Here is a 16,856-nt window from a genome sequence, read left to right on the forward strand (position 1 = left end):
GCGGGTATGTGTTCATAGGGAGCAGGCGAATCAGAGGATAAATGCGGTCCGCACATATTAGACGAGGATATTGAAAAATCTCTCTATATCGCATAAAAATAGCGCACTTGTACAGGTTTGACACCACACAAACATTTGTCATGGTTTAACACTAAAAGCTCTATGTTTACAAATACACGTTCCCGGCATTATGCAGAAACATTCCACCGTTCCCGGTGAGGGCACTCGGTCGAAAAAGTGTAAAACGCTTTTTCAGGCCAACCCTGGATGAAGTTTTCCTGTATTTTCCTCATTCACACCAGACAAATACCAGGGTTGTACCTAACTTATAGGTCCCAGGCCACTTCATTCCCTTTCTCCAGATAGTGTGCTCTCCGAGGGACGTCATCCCTCAAAATGTGACGGGCTAACATGGCAATAGATGCCGAAAGCCCAGAAACCTAAATTCTTAAACACTCCGCCACTGTTACATAGTCTTCTTTCATATGCACTTCTAATGACTTGACAATTTTAATTTTACACTTGTAGACACAAAATACTGTTTCCTACATTGTGCAGAAATCCTACTTTAGTTGAAATTAATATACTCGACAGTCCTCTTTCACTCACTCATTTTAACCCTTAAATTACAATTTTAATGACGATCTATTGTAAACCTGCATTGAAAGTCTTGATGTAAATATAGGCGGTAAGTCCAGTAGGTAGAAAAAAAAATATTGTTATTGCTATCATGTTCTTCGCTTGGTTCCCTGTGTTCTCTTCTTTAGAACAGAACAGTCTTCTATACCATAGCATAAACATCAAAAGGCATTCTTTGCCTCGTGGTACTGATACACATTTTGTTTTAAAAAACAGTTCCAAATTTTTTCTTCGGCGTCATTCTGTTACCCTTAAGCCATATGAAGAATAAAATAAAAATCTCGGTGTACAAGGGACGATTTTATACCTAAGCAGAACTGTACTTTTATTAACCTAATCTACATTCGGTGAACATAGGCTTAAATATTTAGCAAAAATTTGGTGGTGTACCTACAAAATCAATTGATATATTCCCTAAAAGATTTAATGTAATATATTAAGTCCCAAATGCCAACAGAAAGTTAAGAAAGAAAGGCTAATATTGTAGTTATTCGCGCCCAAATGTGAACTAAATCAATACGCTGTTTCGCTTTCACTTGTTTGTATATTTTCGATCACATATTTTGGACTCCCTCCTGTCAAAATGTATGTAAAACATGATTTAGTACTTCTCCGATTATGACAAAGGGTTTTAATTCATTCGAAATCTTATTCAAGTGTCTTGAGCAATGTTCCTTTAGATTTTGTCAGGGAAGAAGATGGTCCACCGACATGGGTGGAGCTATGGGGACCATTGCCCCTACCCTTTAAAAAAATAAAAGTGCCACCTATAAGATGACCACCTACCAAGACCTGCCAAGAAATCCAAAATCGACCAAAATATCTATCACCCTCGCCAGCAGACAATTCCTAACTCAGCCCATGTACCACCGATATGAGTATCATGTTTTTGTTAGTATATTAGTATACAATTTGTTAAAATGCATGTGATTTTCAAACTCAGGGAGGCAATCACCCCTATTCTCCTTAAATGACGCCCCTGGTTCCTTTGAACGTGTAAGTGTGCCGTCTTGAATGATTTTGTCAAGAGTTCTTTGACCTGTACAAGCCTATTTAGACAAAGGGCTGCTTCCCCACCAAAGGGTCTTTCCTAGTAAGATAGGGAAATCGGCCCTTGATCCAAATGGGGTCGCTATTGACCCAAAAGGTTACCCTTGACCTAAAACTACCTCAAAAAATTTTTGACCCTCTCCCCTTACCGAATTATCGTATCATATATGCTCAAAATTGAATGTTTCTTTTTTAAATTTTGGTTGGGGTGGTCGAAAAATTTTGAAAGTTTCACAGATTGTAGGTACTATCTAGATGTAAATGTGCATTTTTTTTCAAAACCATCGATGTGTATTTTCTTTATTTCTTTGAGTGTTAAAAATTTCAAAAAAAAAAATTAGAAAACATTTTTGGGGGACGCGTCGGTGATTTTTTGGTTAAAAAAATTTATACCCTTAGGTACAATATATTTTTTTCAGGGCCTGAAAGTGATGGCAACATTGTCAAAATGAAATAAAACTGAAAACAAACGTGTTTTACGCACAGTTTTCCCTCCATTTTAGGGCCCTCAAGGTGAGGTGAGGGCCCCTTCAAACAATCCTTTGCCAAAGTTCACAATTTTCATTTCTCTTGCGTTCCTTCCGCTTCTGTCGTTCTTTGGCTGCTTCGATTGTGTCCGTTTCGGAATAGAAACACCAAATATATCTCCGTAACAGTGCTTCCACTTCAACCGACTCTTGCACAATAAAGCTACACAGCTCGCGATAGAGAGCGCCACTGTGTGTGGCTAGTGAAGCAAGCACTGATAAATACGAGGAGGTGTGTAACTTCGTTGGGCAAGAGTCGGTTGCAGCCGAAGCACTGTTACGGAGATATATTTGGTGTTTGTCTTCCGAAACGGACACATTCGAAGCAGCCGAAGAACGACAGAATCGAAAGGGACGCAAGAGAAAGGAAAACTGTGAACTCTGGCAAACGATTGTTTTAAGGGACGCTCAGTGAGAAAACTGTGCGAAAAACACGTTTGTTTTCAGTTTTATTTCTTTTGGACGTTGTCATCACTTTCAGACCCGAAGAAATGTATGTTGTAAGTAAGGGTATAACAAATTTTTTAACCAAAAAAGCAGCGACGTCCCTCCCAGCCCCAATTTTTTTCTATTTTTTTTATAATTTTCCAACACGCAAAAAATAAAGAATTCGCATCGATGGTTTTGAAAAAAAAATGCACATTTACATCTAGATAGTATATAATCTGTGAAACTTTCAAAAGTTTTCCCCCACTAAAATGTAATATTATATATATATATAAATTCAATTTTGAGCATGTTTGATACGATAATTCGGTAAGGGGTCAAAAATGTTTTTGAGGTAGTTTTAGGTCAAGGGTAATCTTTTGGGTCAATAGCGATCCAATTTGGATCAAGGGCCGATTTCACTATCTTACTAGGAAAGACCCTTTGATTCCGACCATTACTTACCGAAAAATAAGATACCACATGCGAGTCATACCGAGCCAAGCCCACCTCTAACTGAGCTTGGTCACCAAATATGGCAATCTTCTTATCTTAGACAATCAGCTACTTGGCCACCAAATTTCGTTTACATCCGGCCGGTGGTTATCCAAAAATACAGTAACAAATCCAAATCGAGCTAACCCTGTCCTTCAGCCTCAAATATAGGATATTTATTGCTCACACGACGGGCTATTTGCCACCAAATTTGGTTTAGATCCGACCAGTAGTTACCGAGAAATAAAGTAACACACACACTCATTCACATACGTACACATTCGGAGTACAACTACAAGCTTCCGTACTCTTGCACCGGGAGCTAGAAATACATTTAAAACATTCATAAAATAATTATAATTTTCTTGAAATTTCTATTCAAACCAACGTTAAAATTTATATTTAATTCGACATTTCTCTATTTTTTTAAAATTGTTTATAGCAGGGAGTGTCATTTTGGGAGAGCAGGGAGCAAATGCCTCCCCCTGAGTTTCAGAAACGAATGCCTTTTAATAAATTGTGTACTAATATACTAAATAAAAGGTCAAAGCCTTATGTCAATGGGCAATCTTCTACCCCCAACCCTCCTCCTGGCCTGAGCTCCTCCTTGGCTAAGCGGTTAGCGAACGCGCCTTTGGCGCGGGAAACCCGGGTTCGATTCCCGGCGGGAGCTCATGTGGTTCGAATACCACGTTAATCAGTAGGTCCACGTCTCATATAGCCTCGCTGCTGAACGGAACGTAAAAATCAATCAATCAATCAAATCAACCTCCTCCTGGCCAAACCTTTAATGATGCTACTGATTTATAGTGAAATAGAGTTTATTTTTTCAACCCACATCAGTCCTACCTTTTAATTTATTATCAAGATGGCCGCCAGCGTGTAGGAGTGCGTAACAATTCTCCCACTTTTGCTGTTTATGAAGCGATTTTTATGAAAATAGTGCTGAGTGTATGTATTTGTTGTTCATAAACCATTAAGCTTGCTTTTAAAGTAAAATATATATTGTTTTTCTCTGTGTTAATAGTGAAATATGCCGAAGAATACACGAAGCGAGAACACCGGCACTCCAAATGCACGGTCATGCCAAAATGTAAAAGATTATCTTGTGAAACAGATTTGTAGTGAAGTGAAATCGGCCGTTCAGTCTCCAGAGGTAACGAAGGTCATAGTAGATTCCTTATTGAAACTGTAATAAAGGTGGTGATTGAAAGGTTTGGGAGGTTAGCGATCTGAAAACAGATATTCACGACATAAAGAATGATCTTAAAAAACATGACAAAACAATTGCCGATCTAAGTGACAAAATTGTAGAACTAGAGCAGTACCAACGGAGGAATAGCATTCGAATTTTCGGTTTACCGGAACGTGAAGGAGCAGATACGGATGCAATTGCTTCGTCTCTGTTTGAAGATCGTCTTGAAGTCAAACTTCAGAATTCTGACCTGTGTCGAACACACAGAATTGGCCCAGTGGTTTCCAGTAAAAACAGACCTATCATAGTGAAATTTACAAATTACAGGATTAGATCATTGGGTATTTAGAAGCAAAAGGAAGTTAAAGAATTCAGGTATCACAATCAGAGAAGATCTTTGTAAGGCTCGGTTGCAACTACTCAAAAACGCGACACAGAAATTTGGTAAGGGACGTTTATACTCAAGACGGTAAAATAGTTGTTGTGAAAGGGAAGCAAAAGCTCTTCATAACCACTTTAAGTGAGCTAGAAGCCATTTAAACTCAGCATAGTGTACTCTGCCGATAGCAAATGTAGGTTGAGTTTCGTCTATTGTGAAAGTGTAGATAGTTTTTTTTTTTTTAATACTTGTGTTATGTGAATACTGATCACTTCTCTTAGTTACTGCTTCATTATGCTTTGTACAATACAGTCTTACGATATTTTTGTTAGTGTCCATTGTGTTTTTGTATATGTCAATATTCAGGGGTGTAATTGTGAAGATATTTCTGTTCTTGCAAAACGTAGGTTACTTATTCTCCATGGAGATGATGGATCAGATTTATATTACTGTTTTTCAAAGCCTGAGACAAAGGTGGGTACCACTCTAGCTTTAAAGGATTTACTAGTTGGTACATTATCGCTATATTGTAGTTGTATTGTAAGAAAATTATTTTAACAATAGTTATGAGTAACGTAGACATAGTACAAGGTAGCATTCATGACCACTGGCATGGTACAAGGGAACATTTAAATACTAGTATCAACAAAACTTTTCAGGAAAGGTTTGAGTTTACGACAGGGCAACAGTCTCAATTTTTAATTATGCATGCTAATGTTCGTTCCATTTTACCTAAAATAGATGAAATACGTTTACTAATGTTAGAATCACAGTGTGCTATTTTTATAGTTAGTGAAACGTGGCTTGACAATTCAACTGATACAAGGCTCATTAATATACCTGGCTACTCCGTTCTTCGGCAAGATAGAGAGCATCATGCTGGAGGAATTTTAATGTATTATCTTGAAAATTTTGATGTAAAACTGTTTGAAATACCTAACACAGATCAAGTAGAATGCCTTACGGTAATGGTGAAAATAAATTCGCTACGCATAGGTATAGTATCAATGTATAGACCACCAAATATCCCCTACACCAAATTGTCTATTCTTTAGGATTTGATTACACATGTATACCCACAAGTTGATTGTCTTTATATACTAGATAAACTTAATTGTGATCAGCTCTGTCTTGACAAAGCCGAAACAAAATATTTGAACCATATTCTGAATATGTTTGGGCTTGTCCAACTCATTAAAGAACTAACCAGAATAACAGAGTTCGGTGAATCATTACTCCATCTCATTATTACCGATAAGATTGCCATGATAGCATCAAGTGGCGTTAGTCCACCCATGGGATCATCCGATCACTGGGTGACACATGCTATCCTGAACATTAAAAAGCCGCCAAGAAAGTAATTTGATATTATTCGTTATTGCAACTTTAATATATTTAATCACGACGCATTTCTACAAAATGCTGAAGCCTTGAACTGGAAACAAATAGAATCTCAGGAATCCATAAATGCTAAAGTTAATTTTCTTCAGACTTCTTTAAAACATCTATTTGATCAGCACGCGCCAATAAAAACAACTAAAGTTTCGAATAACAAATTGCCTTATGTGTCTAGTAATACGAAGCTGCTAATGAAAATATGCGATCGCGCGCTCCGCAGGTTCAAACGCACTAAGTTGCAGCAACACTGGGATGAGTACAAAGGGCGTAATTATTGTTCGTAATTTTACTACGGCAGTTATTCGACAAGAAAAGATTGCGTATTTTTCCTTTCGTATAAATAACGCTAAAAACAATAAATACACTTGGCGGACGTTACATAATTTGGGAATAGGTGGAAAAAGTTCATCGTTGAACCTCCCTGAAGATCTAAATTGTTCTGATGTCATAAAACGTCATTTTGCTAAGGTTTCCGACATCTCAGTAATAAGTGACGATACATTTGATAAACAAATAAATCGGTACAGTTCACTGAAACACACTGCTTGTGGAACTCCTTTCATGTTAAGACCTGTTCATGAACATGAAGTTAGAAGAGCAATTGTTAACATTAAATCCAATGCAGCGGGCTTTGATGAAATAACCCCACATATGCTTAAAATAGCTTTACCTGTTATCACATCTCCCTTAACTAATATTGTCAACTACTCTTTATCGAATTGTAAATTCCCTGATCCCTGGAAATTAGCTAAAATTCTGCCATTACCAAAGAAGCCTTGTATTAAATCAACTAGTGACATTCGGCCAATAAGTATAATGCCAGTTCTTTCAAAGGTAATTGAAAAGTTAGTGTTTCGGCAAATGATTTCATGTATTGATAGCTCTGGAATACTTCCATGCGAACAATCTGGGTTTCGCAAATTTCACAGCACTTCTACTGCTCTGTTAGGTATTAAAGACAATGTGCTTCATGCACTAAATGACAAATATGTGGTCATACTAGTCTTATTAGACCTCTCAAAGGCATTTGACCTTGTACAGCATGGTGTTCTCTTAGCCAAAATGAAATACTATAACTTTCCAATAAATACCATAAAATGGTTCGCATCCTATCTACACAAGAGAAAACAGCAAGTTACTTTACGTAGTTCGTCTCATCATAAAGCTGCCGTACTTGATAGAGGTGTTCCACAAGGCTCAATTTTAGGGCCAGTTTTGTTCATCTTATACACTGCAGATCTGGTATCTGTTGTACAGCATTCAAAGATGTGCTGTTGCGCAGACGATACTCAATTGTTTATAAAAGCCTTGCCTCAGGACTTACCACAAGTAGTTCGACTCCTTAGCCAAGATCTTAAGGCTATCAGTAACTGGTGTATTGATAACGGTCTTATTATTAATCCCTTAAAATGTACTTATACTGTTCTAGGTTCCGCCAATCAACTTAATAAAATTGCTCCTGACAAATTGGAATTACAAATAATGGACTCAAACATTAGCTATTCACCTTATGTTAAAAAGTCTTGGAGTACAAATTGAGGATAAACTTTCTATGAATAATCACGTCTCTACTCAGTGTTCAAAAGCTCTAGGAATACTAAGAAACTTGTACAAAATACGAGCCTGTCTGTCCAAAGATACCAAGCTACTCCTGACACAAACGCTGATACTGTCTTTCTTTGATTATTGTGATGTTGTGTATGGCCCGCTTCTAACAAAAAGCAATGCCATCCTGATCCAAAAGGTACAAAATTTATGCATCCGCTTCTGTTACAATATACGAATATTCCATCATATTTTGCCTGTTCTGAACAGCAATAGAATGCTGACAATGTCCAGTTGCATTATTGCCCTCTCATTTATAAAATTCTTAAAACAACACGTCCCGCGTATTTATACAAGAAACTCACTGTTTGGTCAACTATTGACACTCACTTAGCACGCAAAAGAAATACGTTTGATATTCCACACCGTAGACTCAAGCAAACCACTGCGGCATATTCAGTATTAGCACCAAGGTCATGGAATGCTCTACCAAATGTAGTAAAAGAAGCTAAAACATTTAATTCTTTCAAGAAAATGTTAAAAATTTATTTACTCAGCCAACAAAATTTAAGTTCAGGTAACCATGATTTGTATTCTATCACTTGAACCACGTAAATGAAATCAGACTTGACTTGGTACATATTCTTTATTAAATAATCATGCATTGTAAAAATATTTCATCACCCTCCTACGTGCATTGTGAATCACAAGCATAGCTTATTTTGTCTCTATGTTATTGGTCGGTATGTGTTTGTTTTAATGTTTGTATTTGTATGCTTTTTTTTCTTTCTTCACTTGTCGTACTTGCGCGTGTGTGTGTGTTTTGTTAAAAGTACCACTTTTTTCTTTTCTTTTTTTTATCATCTTATTGTATACCTGTATTTTTGTTGTATATAACCGTATCTTTTGACTCAATTGATTGTATGTTTCTTGTATAACTCAATGTACTTCCTTGACAAGGGTTAGGTGGTAGAGCAGGAATATGCTGAACCTCGCCCACTTGAATAAAGCCTTTTTCAATTCAATTCAATTAATTGAAACAAAAGCAATTTTATAGATATTTTAATCTCATAACTTCTAATGATTTATCCGATTATTCAGATTTCTGTATATCCGGATTATGAAATTAAATTAAATCTTTAAGTTTTACGTCCCACGCTTATGCCGGCTAGGCTAAAGGAGACAGTGATGAGAAATGAATAAAATGGTGGAATGAAGAAAGTGGGAGGAAAAGGGAGAACCCTGAGAAAACTCACGCACACACTGTCCACCACAAAGCTCACTTGGTGCGAGCTGGGGTCGAACCAAGGATCCCATGCACCAGAGGTGAACGCTCTACCACTGAACTACCGCGGCCCTTTTAACCAGATTATGTTTAAAGCTCATTAATCCGGATAATTAGAGTTTCACTATAGTTGTTTCTGATTGATCGAACTGGATATAACCTACATGATTTACTTTCTTTCCTATCATAACGAGAAACTGGAGAGAGAGAAGTGTACAAAGTGGCCCAAAAGTAGGTATACAGTACGTTACTGATCAGCTCATTGCATTTTATATCATTTCTTTTGTTATCCATCAGGTATACTTAGTTTCTTTATTTGTTTTTAATGTACTTTTACTTATACCTTAAGCTCGGAACAGCCGGAGCCATAAACTCATATTATATCAATGCAGGGGTGTATACCTACTTTCGGCCACCCTGTATATGTTTCGTATTACGACATTGAGAGCAAGATATTGAAGACTCGTAATTGCTAATATTGATGATCTGAGTAAATCCCTATTCAGCAAAGTGAAAGTTTTTTTTTCTTTTATATGTGAGAAATACTTGCAAATCATCGAATTTAAAAAAAAAAAAAAAGTGCTAACTCTTGAAAGTTGTTTTGTATTTCAGCCAGGCAACTAAATGCAACTTGAAATGTATTTGTGCTACTCAATCCACTCAACTGTGCAGAGCTCTGCATGATCCTGCTCGTGAATTTATAATATGAGGCCCGACCCGATCCAAAATATGTTTTAGCATTTAGGCCTGACCTCGAGGAATAATCAAATGGGCCCAAAATAAGCCCGAATTACAGAAACTTAATAATTAACGAAGACTTGTATTTTTATTTACAATAATTGGAGGTTTAATTTTGCAGTTGTGATTTAAAAGTCCTCCAGGAACTACGGTCCCATAAATATCGTTGTATAGTATATTTACAAAGTTAGGCCCGACAAATATGGTTGTATATTTTAAAATTTACGGCAAGGGCCCGAAGTGATATATGCTTTGCAGGCCCGAGATCGTGCAAACCTCTATAACTGTGAGCCCCATTCCATGTCGGCGTTCGTAAAATTTGTAGTACGAAATGCTAAACACGGATATATATATATATATATATATATATATATATATATATAGATATATATATATATATATATATATATATATATATATATATATATATATATATATATATATACATACACACACTAATACTACAATACTACTAATACTAAATTTTGCGTTACTTTGACGCAAAACGATAGCTACGGAATAAGACCCTGTGGTACTATTAGGCTCCCAGAAAATTTTGTACTAGGAGCAGGGGTGAAAGTGGATCTTAAAAAATAGGGGGATGGATGACATCCCTCGTCTCTATATTTGCACATTCTATTTTTTTTTATTTATTTTTTTTTTTTTGGAAGTGGGGGGCGCGATAGATATTTTTTGGAACTGGGGGACGACGTCCTCAGCTCACTTTTACCCCTGACTAGGAGGAGAGCAGGATTAGGACCTTAGAGGTGCCCCCATATATTTGTAATTCAAAATATAAACAATAACAAAAAACAAAGTTTTTAATTTAATTTGTCCAAGTTAAAGAAAATTTACACAAAATAAGATCTATTAGGTGAGAGTGTGCTTTATGCAGAACAAGTTATTTTGCCACGTTTTTGACATGACGCAGGTAGGACTAAGTAGATTAGGGTCAGGTTAGCTTAGGATTAAGGAAGTTTGGACCCATTTTGTTAAAATTAACAGAGTGTAATTGCTCGTATTGCTATTTATTGTATCGTTTGCTATGCATATTCTGCACAAAGTGCACTCTTACCGATATTTATTTTTGGGATAATTTTGGAACTGGGGGGGGGGGCAAAAGCAGGTAAAATCAACATGTTTACAGGAGAAATGAGTTGATGTTACGTAAGTGTTATTACTAAATATCAACCTAACCTAAACTATCAAAAACGCAGGAAATATAGGAAGAAAGCACGAATTTCCAGCAAAGAATTTTGGTCCCCCAAATCCTAATATCCTAACCTAACCTAAACTAATCCAAGCTTACAGATGGTGATCAGAAAAATGGAAACCCCTGTAGTTGGCAACACGTCAGATATATGGGTTGGCAGTGGTGTCGTGGCGCCCGCAGCGCCGGACCGCTGGTGGGGGTGTGTTATGTCGATCTCCCTACTACGTCAGACGCAGTGGAACAGCAATGTCCAGTGGCTGCAGCAGACGGAGGTAGTGTAAAATGGGAGACTTCTCAGATTTTCAGAGGCAAATTCTTGGTGCGCGGTTATGTGGAGTGAGTGTGACGGCAGTGGCTACTGTGTTAGGTGTGTCGCGTGGGATAGTGTCGAAGGTGATGACGGCCTACACAACACACGGGAAAACCACATCGGGGAAGAGGAACAGTGGGCGGAAGAAAATCATGAATGACAGGTCACGCCGTGTATTAAAGCGCATTGTCACGCAGAACCGTCGTGCCACTGCGGAGCAAGTGACAGAGGAATTCAATCAGCACCTTCCCCACTCTATTTCGACAATCACAGTCCGCCGCGAATTACATGACATGAACATACGGAGTCGTGTTGCACGGGCCAAACCGCTCATCAGGGACCATAACGCTTTCGCGCACGCCACGACCATGCAACTTGGACCCTTGAGGACTGGAAACGTGTGATATGGCCGGATGAGTCATCCTTCACCCTATTCCCAACCACTGGCCGTGTTTATGTGTGTAGAACGCCCAAAGAAGCTTATGATCTGTAGTGTCTCCGCCCAACTGTGAAACATGGCGGCGTCTCGGTGATGCTGTGGGGCCGCCATATCATGGTTTTCATTGGGTCCTGTGGTCACACTTAGCGGACGAATCACTGTCAACGATTATGTCGCAATTTTAGGAGACCACTTGCATCCTATGGTCCGGATGTTGTTCCCGGACAATGACGCCATCTTCCAGGATGATAATGCACCCATTCACACAGCTGGCGTTGTTGCAGCGTGGTTTCAGGAACATCGGGATGAAGTTCAACACCTCCCCTGGCCCGCCCAATCCCCAGATCTCAACATAATTGAACATCTGTGGTCCGTCTTGGAGGCACGACTCCGGTGACTATTTCCACCTCCATCCTCTCTCACAGAACTGGCCGATGCCCTGCACGAGGAATGGTGTAAAATTCCACTTGCTACCATTCACGACCTCTATGCCTCCATCCCACGTCGCATCAAGGTTGTTCTGAATGCGAAAGGTGGCTCGACACCATATTAATCTGGTAAGTTGCAATTTCGTTCAGGTGTTTCCATTTTTCTGATCACCATCTGTACCTAACCTACCTAAAACATCAACAAAAAAAAAAAAAATACAGAAAATATTGCAAGAAAGCACGAAATTTAAGCAAAATATTCTGGGCTCCAGTTCCACAAATATGCCTTATATTTGTATATTACTTTACTTAACAAAGTGCACTCTTACTGATATTTATTTTTATATACTTCTACTTAATTTATACTGGAAAAGTCTTTTTTTAAAAAAAACTGTTCAGATTCTTAATCATTACTTCTATCTTGCTATTATTGTACTTTCCTTCAGGATGCGAAATCATAAACAACGAATTGGGAGAGTGAGAAAGAAAAAAGCTCATCGCACTAGAATGTTTCGACATGAAGAGTTCACGTTTAATTGAACATCTCTAATTACCACACTATGTGCGATTAGGGATACCGTTAGCCGCTAGCTCAGCATTAGTTAGGCCTATATGTGAAATATGTACTATGTTCAGTGGCGGACTGGGACATAAAAGGATATAAGAGTGCACGTGCACTCCCCTTCCCTTCATTGTAAATATACACTACCTAAAATGAGAAGCTGATAGCAACACTTTCCAAAAATTTTCTGCCGTCATGTGATTCTGATTATTTTTTTGCATGACACAAGTAGCCATTATTTCAGAAATTTAGAATTTAAAGCAACGATTTCACAATTAAAAAAAAAAAAAGCAGTGCTATATAAAATACTTACTAGTAGTATCATCGGACGCTTGAACAGGGTTTTCAATTACCGGAGCTTCATCTAATAAGAAACTAAGTTTCTTTTTTTTTTTTTTTAATTTTGTGCACATTTTTTAAGTTGTTGCTTCTTCGCCAATGTTCTCTTTTCTGCTCCTGATTTGTATTTCTTCATTTTGTGCAGTATTTAACCTATGCTACAGTATATAAACATCCATGCTTCGATAGGAATTCGAATATTCTTCACGTTTATTTTATAAACCAAAACTAATGTCGTCGCACTAGAAAGGACACTATGAACAGACCACGTTTTGTCTACACGTATCGGATCACACAACTCAATTCAACTTAAGTCGAAGCACCCGTAATGCACCAACTGCTAACTCAAGTAGGCACTCTTTGATTACGCACTGTTTTCAGCAAGCAGACTACAACACAACACAACAGAAGTGGTAACCACTGAAAGGGTGCACAAACGCCAAAACAAGCATGTGGCGGTTTGCATGAGAGCATAACTTTCCTAAAATAGCCGTTCAAAACATTAATGTCTGATACGCAATTATATTTCTCTTTAGTCGTGCAGTATAAAGCCTTTCGAAGATGTTGGGTGCATATAGAAGTTCAACGTAACTTGAAGGATTGAAATGTAGACGTACTAATGTTCAGAAAAAAATGTTTAATAGAGTCTACTGAGTAGACTATTTTTTATATATATTTATAAAATAAATGTCTTCAGTAGAGTTGAGTTGACTTTGAGTTTTAAGTCCCATTCAGCAGCGAGGCTATATGAGACGTGGATCTGCTGATTAACGTGGAATCCGAACCACATGAGATGTCTTCAGTAGAATTTGCATTGAATGTACATGGGAGTTACACGGAAGTATATCATTCAGGGGCGTCATTTCAGACTTCGCTTGGGTGGGGCAAGAACACCACTGACATAAGGGTTTCTCGTTTTGTACTAGTATATTAGTAGACAATCGACTAAAGTATATATATTCCTAAAACTCTTGGGGAGGGCAATTGCCCCCTCCTGCCCTCCCTAAATGACGCCCCTGATATAATTCTTTTCCAAGAGAGAATTCGCTGTATAGGCAAAAACATCACCGTAACACTAACTGTTAAAACATCGGCATCAAAACCAGAGGCGTCGCTACTGTCCCTGTAAAGGCGGAATGGTGTGTGTGGGACGCAAGGCTAAAGGAAGCCCGCCCTTAGACCCTTTCTTAGCGGAACGATACCAAGGCTCATGAGGACTAGCTCGGGAGAGTAATGCTCCCGGAAGTAGAAACGAGAAACACAGATCTGATTGGTTGGCGTTATCCATTTCTTGCCACGTTGTATTAAAATAACAGAAATCAAACTCTTACTGCTGTCGGCTTTCGTGGCCGATGGGGCTAGGGCTATATGCTAGTAATGAAATTCTCTTTTGGCGTGAGTTCAAACCCGGGACGAGGAAAGTTTTTTTTTTTTTTTTTTTTACATTTTTATAACACATTAAATTAAAATAATATGAAACTAATACTTAAAAAAGTGATTTATTTACTTTTGTGCAGATAAGTAGTTGTAGTACTTATGCCCTTGTACTCCATGATATAGGGCTCGTTTTTTTCCCCTTGTACTTCATGCCCTATAAATTTTGTGACCAACTTAAAACAACTGGCTAGGATAGCGCGTAAAACAGCTGGCTAGAGTAGCGCGCGGAAAAACGTACTCCCGGGAGTATTACTCTCCCGAGCGGGTCATGGCTCATGTGGGTCTACTACTTGGGTGCTCCAGGGCTCCAGCACCAACACACACACACAAAATGTAGGTGTGCCGAACCCACAAGATTTTTAGTTTGATAGACATAAATATTTCTCACTTATCATTATCAAAAAATAGTAAGTAATTTAAACATTGAAATGGAAGTTAAAATTTCTAACCTTTAAAACATAATTGTTTCAAATGTGTTTGTGCAAAGGTAACCAAGCAACACACTCCTTCATTCCTTGCCTGTCTCTGGCATAGTCAAAGGCAGTCCCCGAAATAAAAAAATAAAAATAAAAAATGGAACTAATTGTAAATAGAATCGAGCATAGCCCTTTATGATACTGTTCATAAAAGATTATAACTAAAAGGAAATCAATCAAAAATGTCGTGACTTCCCTGCAAACATACCCCCCCCCCCCTGCCATTGATATGCACCCACATAAACTTTGGGAAGTCGGTGCCGTTGCCAAGATTACTGCTCCGGGCAGTGGTCTTGCAGAGCAAAGCATCCCAGAAAAGCTTCATTTTAATTATTTTTTCTTCCAACTATACAACACATCAGAACTGAGAAGCCCAATTCAAGTGCAAAATTATAGGGTTCAAAGTACGGATCTTACAGAGTGAGGATTCGGGCACTAACACAAATCCCAGGGGAATGAGGAGGACATGTCTCCAATCTTGGAACTGGACGGACAGTCTCCCCCTTCCCCTCAATAATCCAATTTGAAATATGTTTTTTGAGGCCAGAAATGTGATGATTTGTGTCCGATTGCCGCAAAGGTAAGTGAGATGAAATTGATGTCTCCTCAGAATAAGAATCAAATCTGCCCATCTCCCAATGTTGAAGACAATTCTACTTCCCTGATCCTTCAGAGAATTGTTCTCCAACTTCATAAATATTTTGAATATAGCTTTTAAAAAAATCTGCGAAAGGTCTTACTCGTCTTCCCCAATGTTGGAAGACAGTTTTGCGCTTCTGGATTCAAGCTCTACTTTAGAATTCTGTCAAATGAGTCCCTATTATGCAGATGAGGTTTAATGAACCTTCTTGCCAAATGTGCGATACTCCAGTAAGTACGACAGTTTCTGGAAGATTTGACCCCAACCACAGGCTTTGTTCCTTGGAACTCCATGGATGTGTGGCACCTCAAATCCCGTTTCTTTACCTCTTCTTTAATTTCCTGAAATTACGTCCCTATCAAGAGGGCTCAAAATCTTTTGCTGGGAGTCCAAAATCTGAACAGCAGCCTCTGATTGAAACAGGCAAATTATTAATCGATTAATATTTCAGTTTTACGTACCATGGTTACGCCGGCTAGGTTGAAGAAGACAGTGATAATAATAAATGAAAGCAATGGTGGAATGAATAAAGTGAGAAGAAAAGGGAGAACCCCGAGAAAACCCACGCACACAATGTTTGGCCACCACAAAGTCTACGTTGAGCAAGCTGGGATCGGACCAGGGACCCCATGCACCAGAGGTGAATCTCTATCACTGACCCACTGCGGCCCCTTATTCTTAGTAAATATATCTGTATGTAATCGTTTAATTTGAAATCCTATGGTGGATCTGGGTTTAGCTACGCCATTTCCACTATTTCACTATGTAGCCCAAGAAACATGTTAGACTATGGAAAATTGCTATTGTGCCCCTTTTCTTGAATGCCCTAAGCACATGTTTATTTTGCTTAATGGTTAATCTACCCTTGAGTAGGGGAGAGGAGAAAAATCAAGTGTGAAGAGGCTCCACTGGACCCTACATACTAAAGGATGCGTCCTGAACAAGCGTGACGTAGAATTGGCGGGTGGATGTGTAAAGTGCGTTAAGTCAAAAGTTAGTGTTTTAGACAAGTCGCATTTGAAAGGTCAAATATGAATCAAAAAATCCGTTTTGTGTTTGAGACAATAATCCAAAAATAGTCCTACTAACATGAAGAGCTACAACTGTCAATCCGTTTCCCAAAGCCGGATTTTGGAGTTATGCCTGAACTTTCAAATGCGATTTCTCTCAAACACTAATTTTTGACTTAACGCACTTTCACACCCACCCGCCAACTGTTATTTAATTTTCCACAGCTTCGGGTCAGGAAAGTCTCCCGGAAATATACATGAAAGAAGTACTGCTAAATATTATAATTAATTTCAATTGCTAGTACGCTGCGCTTGCTGCGTAAGG

At 38.3% G+C, this 16,856-nt stretch overlaps 1 long non-coding RNA gene across 1 annotated transcript in view; it reads right to left on the minus strand.

Annotated features, from left to right (window-relative positions):
* The window catches only part of LOC145690298 (uncharacterized), a 159,132-nt gene extending 145,679 nt beyond the window's left edge, over window positions 1–13,453 (minus strand). Inside the window, exon 1 of the long non-coding RNA XR_014132192.1 lies at window positions 12,943–13,453. This is a non-coding gene — a long non-coding RNA (uncharacterized LOC145690298). The remainder of the gene's footprint in view (window positions 1–12,942) is intronic.
* Between the last annotated feature and the right edge of the window lie 3,403 nt (window positions 13,454–16,856).

Source organism: Thermobia domestica, chromosome 7, assembly GCF_964235325.1.
Source record: "Thermobia domestica chromosome 7, izTheDome1.hap1.1, whole genome shotgun sequence".
Lineage (NCBI taxonomy): Eukaryota > Metazoa > Arthropoda > Insecta > Zygentoma > Lepismatidae > Thermobia > Thermobia domestica.